Source organism: Python bivittatus, unplaced genomic scaffold, assembly GCF_059951505.1.
Source record: "Python bivittatus isolate LINGU-HERP-01145 unplaced genomic scaffold, Pbiv_v1 ctg000700_np1212, whole genome shotgun sequence".
Classification (NCBI taxonomy): Eukaryota; Metazoa; Chordata; class Lepidosauria; order Squamata; family Pythonidae; genus Python; species Python bivittatus.
Window position 1 is genome coordinate 82,739,380 of NW_028277098.1, and position 8,326 is coordinate 82,747,705.

Consider the following 8,326-nt stretch of genomic DNA (forward strand, 5'->3'; position numbering starts at 1 on the left):
CCTCCCGGAATGTACCCCCTCCTTCCTGATAGCCTTGATCTCCCACATCAGTCTCCTCCTCGTAGATACATTCCATCACATATATATCTGATAAAACATGCACACCCACAGATACATATACATACATGCACACTTTTGATTCATTTTTAATTTTAATATGATTAGAAATATACAACATTTAAAAACAACAACAACAATAAAGTTCTTATTTTCATTAACAAAAGATGTAATCCTGTGAATTCCTTCACAGATCCAGTTGACATACATTTGGGCATTTCATTCCAGTATCTTCACAGAATAAAAAAGACTAGAAGGGGCAAAGTTCAGCTAGCATTCATCTTCTCATTTGAGAAGTTTAAATTAATTTTTTAGATGTGGAGATGTGGAAGACTGCTGACAATCTTTATGTGTGTGTGTGTGTGTGTGTGTGTGTGTGTGTGTAACTTTAGTATAAAAATTTCTCCTTACACTCACAATATAGGTTCTTTGTTCAGAAACTATTTCTCCCATAGCATTTCCTGGAATCAAGATGAGAGTGAACTTCCATGGTCTGTTCAGGGAGAACAGATCATAGCAGAAGCCGTCTCTCAACACAGTCCTTTGTTGCTGTGAATATGCTACATGTTTTAACAATAACAGAAAATCTCCAGCCATTCTAATTCTTTAACAAGGAAGTCTAACACACTCTGCTCCCATCCTTTGCCTGAACAATCTGGCAATTTGCTTCTATTGATACAATCTGGCAATTTCTCTCTAAATATTTAATAATTAAAAAAAAATCAGTTAAAAATATCACTAAGAACTCTGCCTTGAAAATTAGGCAGATCAACAGAGCAAATTTGCCTGTGTAGATTCACCTCTATAATTTGCATATTTTCTTCTGCTATTCTTTCTGAGTGTTTCAATTAATTTTTCAATTATTTGTTAGTGTTACTTTAGCAATAAAAGGAGGGTTTTTCGCTTTGTATGAAATTGTCCCCAAGTCCTTACGTAAAATAATTTTTCATCCTTATATCCTTTGGTATTCTCATGATGGTAGTTGAGTGCAATGATCAATTTCTAATGCTACCTTCTCTGACCTCCCAAATGCAGGCAAAGCAATTATACTCATTTATTTAATGTATTATCTCCTGTCTGCCTATAAAAATACAATTGAGACAGCTATCAAAACCTAAATGAATAATAAAACCATGATTAGAACAAAACCATTAAATTCAAGAAAAAGAGACATTAATTTACAAAGCCAGATGGATCTAAGTTAAAAGCAAGATTAAGAGAAGAACTTTGCTGATTGCAGAAGGTAAGCAGTCATGTAGTTTGGCAAAACCCACCTGATAAGCTGTTTCAGATTATGGGTGCTACCATCACAAATGTTTTATTATTTAAACCCACCTGCCACCAGGATCTGGCAGTGAGGATGTCAAACAAGCCTCTTAGAATCTGCTCAGGCAGATTCATTTGGATGGGGGCCATTTTGAGCTGTAAAGGACACAATCAAAACTTTCAACTGAACCATGAAATAAAATGATTAAGCAAGAGTTTAAAAAAGCAGCTACTGGACTATATAAGGGATTATTTCCAAATGTGATTTATGCTACCCAACACTTCAGCATATGTCAGTAGGTTTCAGCAAGTTTGCTATAATATTACAACCAGAGTTATCAATTGTGTTAATGTTGATATACTACATCGTAAATCACAGGCATCATGTCTAAAATCCCAGGTTCTGAGAAGTAACAATTGAAAAAGGCCATCACCTTCCTCTCCTGGTTACGAGCTTCCAGGGTGTGGGCTGCTGTGTGATACAGAACGCTGGAATAGATGGATCTTTGGCCTAGATTATCAGGACTCTTATTAAATTTTTATATTTTCATGGTTAAGCCTCACACGTCTCCCTGTTATTTTTATGTGATGCTACTCTCTTCTATCTGCACCTTGCTGTGCAGCTGCAGCCCCCCCTCCTTTTTTTTTTTTTGCTGACAAAAGCTTCAGAATTTTTGTGGATGTGTAGATCAACACCATTCATTGATTGGGAAGGAGAAGTCCCTCTTGATATGTCCCTGGGGGAGCCATATAGTTACTTTGCCCCAGGCTTCAGCCTTGGATTGCTTGATCTCCAAAAGAAAGCAGACAAACCCTTTACCTGGCAGCGAAAAATGTCTTTCTTTTCCTCCTTTCTGGCTCAAATGCTTGAGTATGCCTGGATGAACAATATCCACATTATCATGATTCACCAAAGCTTTGGACTGTTGTTTATAAAAGAACAGTGTTGCATAATGGCTTCTGTGATCCACTTCTAATGCAAACATCTCCTCTTTTCAGAACAAAATAGAACTGTTTCCACTGGGGCAAATTTAGATGCTCGCTTAGGATGTTCTCTTTTTTCCTGGTGCTGCCCTGATTTAGAGAAGCAATTCCCACCCATCCCCTTACCCCCAGGCACTACTGATGGTGCTTAGCTTAGTGAAACAACACATTTTGCAAGCAGAAAACCCCAAGCACAAACTTTGCTAACTCCTTGCAGGGTTAGAGAAGATCCCAACAATATCAGTAATATAATCTGGATCAACCAACAGTCTGCTTCAATATAAGGCAGCTTCTTCTGCTTCTAAATAAACAAGATGAGGGAGAGCCCTAAAATCAGATATTTTAGTGCTTATGGAGTCTCTGCCGATATTAAAGCAGACCACACAGTCTTTCCTAATTATTCAAGTGATGGTCCCAAATACAATCCCTGTTCACTATCAGTTCACATTTGATACTCCATGATACCTAGTTGCTCCTTCATTATATTAGTACTAGATTCTTCTAGAAGTATCTATGCCAGTGTTTCTCAATCTTGGCAACTTTAAGATGTGTGGACTTCAACTCCCAGGATTCCTCAGCCAGCATGGGTCTGATCTATACTGTCTCCAGTACAATTCTCCCTAGTGCTGACTGCTTTGTAATCATGTAAGAAAACTTCTTACAAGTCCCAAATCAATTGCCTTTCAACTCCCCAAAAGTAAATGGCAATGGAAGTAACTTTTAACTAGATTCTCTTGTGCCATTCCCCTGCAATTCAGCAATGAAGATCTGTGGCAAGAAAAATATTTTCCCACTCATCAGTCCTGTCCTCTACCTGCTCAAAAGTGGATGTACTAAATAACCTTTTGCCTTGTTGCCCATGGCAATTAAAAATTGTCTCCAGGCAACCGGGCAGAGATACTTTTATAAACTGGGAATGAGTTGGTTCTCCTATATTGTCGTCTTTATTTTCTTCTTTATGGCTGCTGACATGCTGCAAAAGACAAAAAAAAAAAGCATATTTTTTTTACATGGTAGTAACTAGACAAAGGGCTAGTTAAGCTACTGGAAAAATGTTGAGTGGGTGGGAAGTGGAGATGTATGAGACTGTTAGGAGTGTTGCTCAGGACCAGGGAGAAGAGGATCACCCCTTCCAAGCAAAGCAGTAAAAGTTTCCCTAAACTGAACTCTTCAGATAGAAATAATTTTGAGGAGAATTCAATTGCCTTGATTATTTTGAATGATATAGATGTCATGTACCTGGCATTGCTTTCTGTTTTTAGTTGTAAGAAAAACAGGCAGCTTTCATTCCTTATGTTAAGTACTTACAGGAATCGGAGCCTTTTTCAGGCTCTGAGAAGCCCAGGAGCAGCATGTATATTTGAGCATCTCTCACCTCTCCTTTTTTTCACCGCTCACTATGATTTACTTCTTTATTATTTTATTTTCCTAATGAAATCAATGGCCCAGTAAATGGGACTGAATGAAAAATACTGAAATAATTCCTAAGAGTAAATGATAAATGTTCATTTTTCTGCCTTCAGTAAAAAAAAATGTCTTTTCTTCCAACTGTTTAAAATATTGGGCCGTACATTGGATGAGTCTCCCTCTTGTGAGGGGCCAAAGGCAACTGCCTTATTACCATTTTAAAAGAAACATCTCATCTCTTAACTGTGTAGGAAAGGATATTTTCTGTTGATACGGATGTATAGGGTTCCAGATCATGATGATGATTGAAGGAATAGCTATTGTCTCCACATCCTGCTTTAGGAACTTTCTGAGTTACTGAGGAAAACCTGTAGGGCGAGGTTGTTCAAGAAAGTCGATTCTGGAGCTGATTCAGAAAATCTCTTCCTAGAGCTCCCTTTCCATTTAGTACCAATGTTCTGTCAGTGGCAACTTAAAAATGAAAAAGAGAGGGCATCTGTCAGGTTCAGCCCAAGAACAACAGCGAGACAGTCCAGAATCAGTTCAGCTCCTTTATTAGCTTATGCCTAATAGACAGAATCTCGCCAGACTAACTCTAATCCCCAACAACAGCAACTATAACCATGATGCCCTTAGGGAGGGCCCAGTCTCCTTCTCTTGACTTTCCCACACTCCGGCTGGGGGCTGAGGAGGTGCTTTCCCTGGAACCTCTCTTCCCCCTCCCGGCAACCTTGAAGCTCCATTCCAGAATCCTCCCCACTCATGTCTTTCATCACAGCATCTCTGGGAATACTGCAAATTCATTGGGCAGAGTAAACAGCTAATATTTGAAGAATTAGCAGAAAATTTCAAGGGAGGAGCTGGAATCACAATGGATCCAGTTTGTGAGAACATTGGGGGTGGGGGGATGCTGGCTGAGGAATTCTGGGAGTTGAGGTCCAGACATTTTAAAGTTGCTAAGCTTGAAAAACATCGCCATATATCAGGGAACTCTATTGCCTAGCAACCAGAAAACACTGGAGAAAGATCCAGGACTGAATTCATTCTGGACTTCCATTTTAACTGTAATACGTACAGCTACAAGACCTACCTTGTTTAAATTGAAGTACTAAAGGTTAAGCAAGGGTGGACAAATCTTTTTTGTGCCAAGGGCCACACCTGAACAGGTGGAAGCTGGGATTAAAAATGGATGGGAGAAATAGGAGGAACAAATTCAGTAAAATGTCTAGGTTTTTCTCTTATGTTAAATGCAGAAGATGTTGCTACTTGGGTGGTTCTCCAAATTCATATTGTAAACTGAGTGGTTCTTAGCCACTACTAATTTGAAAATCTGCTTTTAGCAGGAACTTATGCCAAAAAGTAATTTAGTGTCCTGTGGATGGATTCTCACTGATGGAATTCGTCCTGCAGCTATGTACTTCCTGGACTTGGAGTCACATTAAGCAGGAGAGGAGTAGCAAATGAAAGGGGGAAGGAGAGTGGTAGTGGTAGATCTTGACTATGTTCCACCCTGCCATTTAAGTGGACCCTGCACCTGCTAGGAAGAAAAAAAAATGCAACCAAAGTATTTTCAGAATCCCAGCTGGGAGCCAAAAATTCCAACACAACTGGAGGACAATAGCTTGTGGAAGGATGATCTACTCCTTCATTTAATGGTAGGGAGGGCCCTTTTTTATCAACTGACAGCAAATATGGAAAATAATGTATCTGTCTCCAAGAGCTGTGAATGCTAAATGGATGGAGAAGGTGAGAAAAGTCAAAAGGTATGTAAGCATTCTTGGTCTAAGTTGCCAAAAATTGCATTAAGCTACAGTACTGATGACTAAGAGTAGCTAATGATCCCGAAACCATCCCCAAACAAGAAAAGCAAGTTAGAAGTGATCAGGGTGAGCCCTACAGTTCAGAATGGATAGCCATCCTTCTTTGTTATAGTGATGAACATTGCTCTGGCTTTTCTCCTTCAGAGTAAAAGCTTTGAGCTCCAAGGCTGCTTTTATATAAACAAACACAAAAAGTTACATCCTACTGATGTCCAAACACTGGAATTAATGAATATGTACATGCATGCACATACACAGAAAATCACATGTCCATTATCTGTTTATTTTGTGTGACTGGAAGGAAATTCCACCTGGAGGACAATTATTCTATTTCATGCATAGCTAGTTTTGGGGAGAAGGGAAGATTTTTGGTCATAATATTTAACTAATTTTAGATCCTGTAATTTTCTTTTCGCAAGTTTCCCTTGGCTAAGTGACTCATCAGTATTTTGTTATGCCTACTTTTGCCAGGGAAGGTTTTATAGCTCCCAATGTATTTTTAAAGCAGGTCTAGGCTTTTTTAATCTGAGACCTGGAATGTCATCCATTGTCCTAATTGTGCCAGACATTGTAGTTATGAAAGATCTCTTTTGAGTTATTTCATATGTCTCAACCAGCATCCCATATTGCCCATACATCTGCCCTCCAACTGCAGATGAGCAGAGCAATCATCTGTAAAATTACCTGTTTACTGTGAGGCATCTCCTCCGCTTGTTATATGGGTCTTATCGATACTATCGCATGTGTTCAGCCTTGGGAGCCCCAGGGTCTTTCATAAGGCCCATGTTTTCAATCTGAAGATCTCCATTTTAACCCTAGCAGCTCTATTGGAAAGGCAAAGAGAAGCCAAGCATCCTAGTATTGAGTTTGATTGGGGATTGATGTCTGTGGGGCACCAGTGGGCATGGCAATACCTCTTCTGATGCCCTCCAATCTCTCTATTCTACCTGACTTTATTTGTAATTGGGGGGGCTTCTAGTTAAATAATAATTAAATGGAAACATGGCAGCCAGAAAAGCAAAATCCTAGCATTAGACATAATCTTCTTTTACAGATATGAACCTACATAGGTAAATGGGGTTGTTTTTTTACTGGTTGACAGAACAACCATTTTGTGAGAAAACTCATGACATATTCTCAAAATTCAGATTTGCCTATTGACTCAAAAAAGGGGTATTTGATAGATGAATGGTTTACTTGGTGTGAAGCTATTCAGATGCTGAACTGCTATCAGTGCAGATTCATGTTTGAGCAAACATGACCATCTGTGTTTTATTACACATCCAAGATATTCTGAATTGTCTGAATCTTTTGATACAAAAACCCAGCCACATCCAGAACTAGCAATTATATATAATCAGAGGCATCTAACTTATCACTTAGGTTGGAGGTGGGAAGCCTTTGTGTTGTTGAACTACATTTCCCATTATCCATCACCACTGGCCATGCTTCTCAGACTGTTAAGAATTAAGATTCTCTATCCTTATTTATGTCAACTCTGCCTCCTTTCCAGCATAATCCATTTTTCCTTCCCTGCTTTTCCTCTACCAGTATCATTTTTACTTTGTCATCTCATTGCTGGTTACATCAGTTGAATGCAATAAATTATTTGTGACACCTAGGAGTGAGACAAGTAGCTTTTAAGGTTCTTAAAATGATACATTTCTTATGTAGTAATGCTTCTGAGAATACTGGGAAAAATAGACTTTTGGGAACTATATCATTTACAAAGTCAAGAAGGAAGGTAACGTTGCATGCCACATTGGGGTAAACTCCCATCACAGTGATAAAAAGCAGTGCATTAAATAAAAGAGTAGATGAATTTTTTAGAGGAGATTTGTTCCTTCTTCTGAAAAAAAAGTTTAAAAGGCTGATTAATTTCTTTAGCTAGGAATTATCTCCCTGAATTGGAAGTTCTCTTTTATCGCAGCTTAAGTTGTCATGATAACACAGATGATTAAACACTGGCTATGCCAAAACAATTTATATACTTGTTTATTTTATATCCCATCTTTCATTCAGGAAATCAAGGCAGCGCACAGAACACTCCCTCCTCCATGTAATTAGCTGTACAGTATTCTATTCTTATTTCATGTGATGCTATGAGATGTTAATGAACAATTGTATCACTTCACGTTTTGTACCAATGTCTATTCACGTGAATGCACTCATTACTCACCCCAAAGAACTTCTAGCCTTACACTGTAATCTATCTGAAAGTTTATGAAAGTAAAAATACTGAAATTACTATTCTTGAGCTTGGAAGAAAGGCAACAGTCATGTGAATAAGTCTTTTTAAAATTAATAATTTAAAAAGTGACGTATCCAATGATCTTTAGCCATTCCTGATATGAAAGCTGCTGCCCATAATGTTTGCTGTCAGCATCCCTAAATGCCCCAAATACTCCTTCGCCAACGATGATCAGGGAATGAAGATTCTGTGGTTATGCTACCCCTGTAGATTAGAGCCATATCTTTCTAAAAAGGAAGTCGTGACACATTCAGCACAAGAACTCACTGATAGCATCTGATTCCGAACAGAAAGATTCTTTGAAGAAGTTCAGACATAAAAAAAAAAAAATGCATTTTGTCTTTCTGATAAAGATGTTTGAAAAGTGACCGAGGAAATTTTTCCAGATCTTCACATTAGATTCCAATCTTTATGGTTTTCATTTTCCTGGAATAAACAGGATTTTCAGCATCCATTTGAGGATTGCCGCCCTCTCAATTTCTCCTCATCTTTTGGCATTTTTCTTTAAACAAACTCTAGGAAAAGGTCAGTCTCTCCTTCC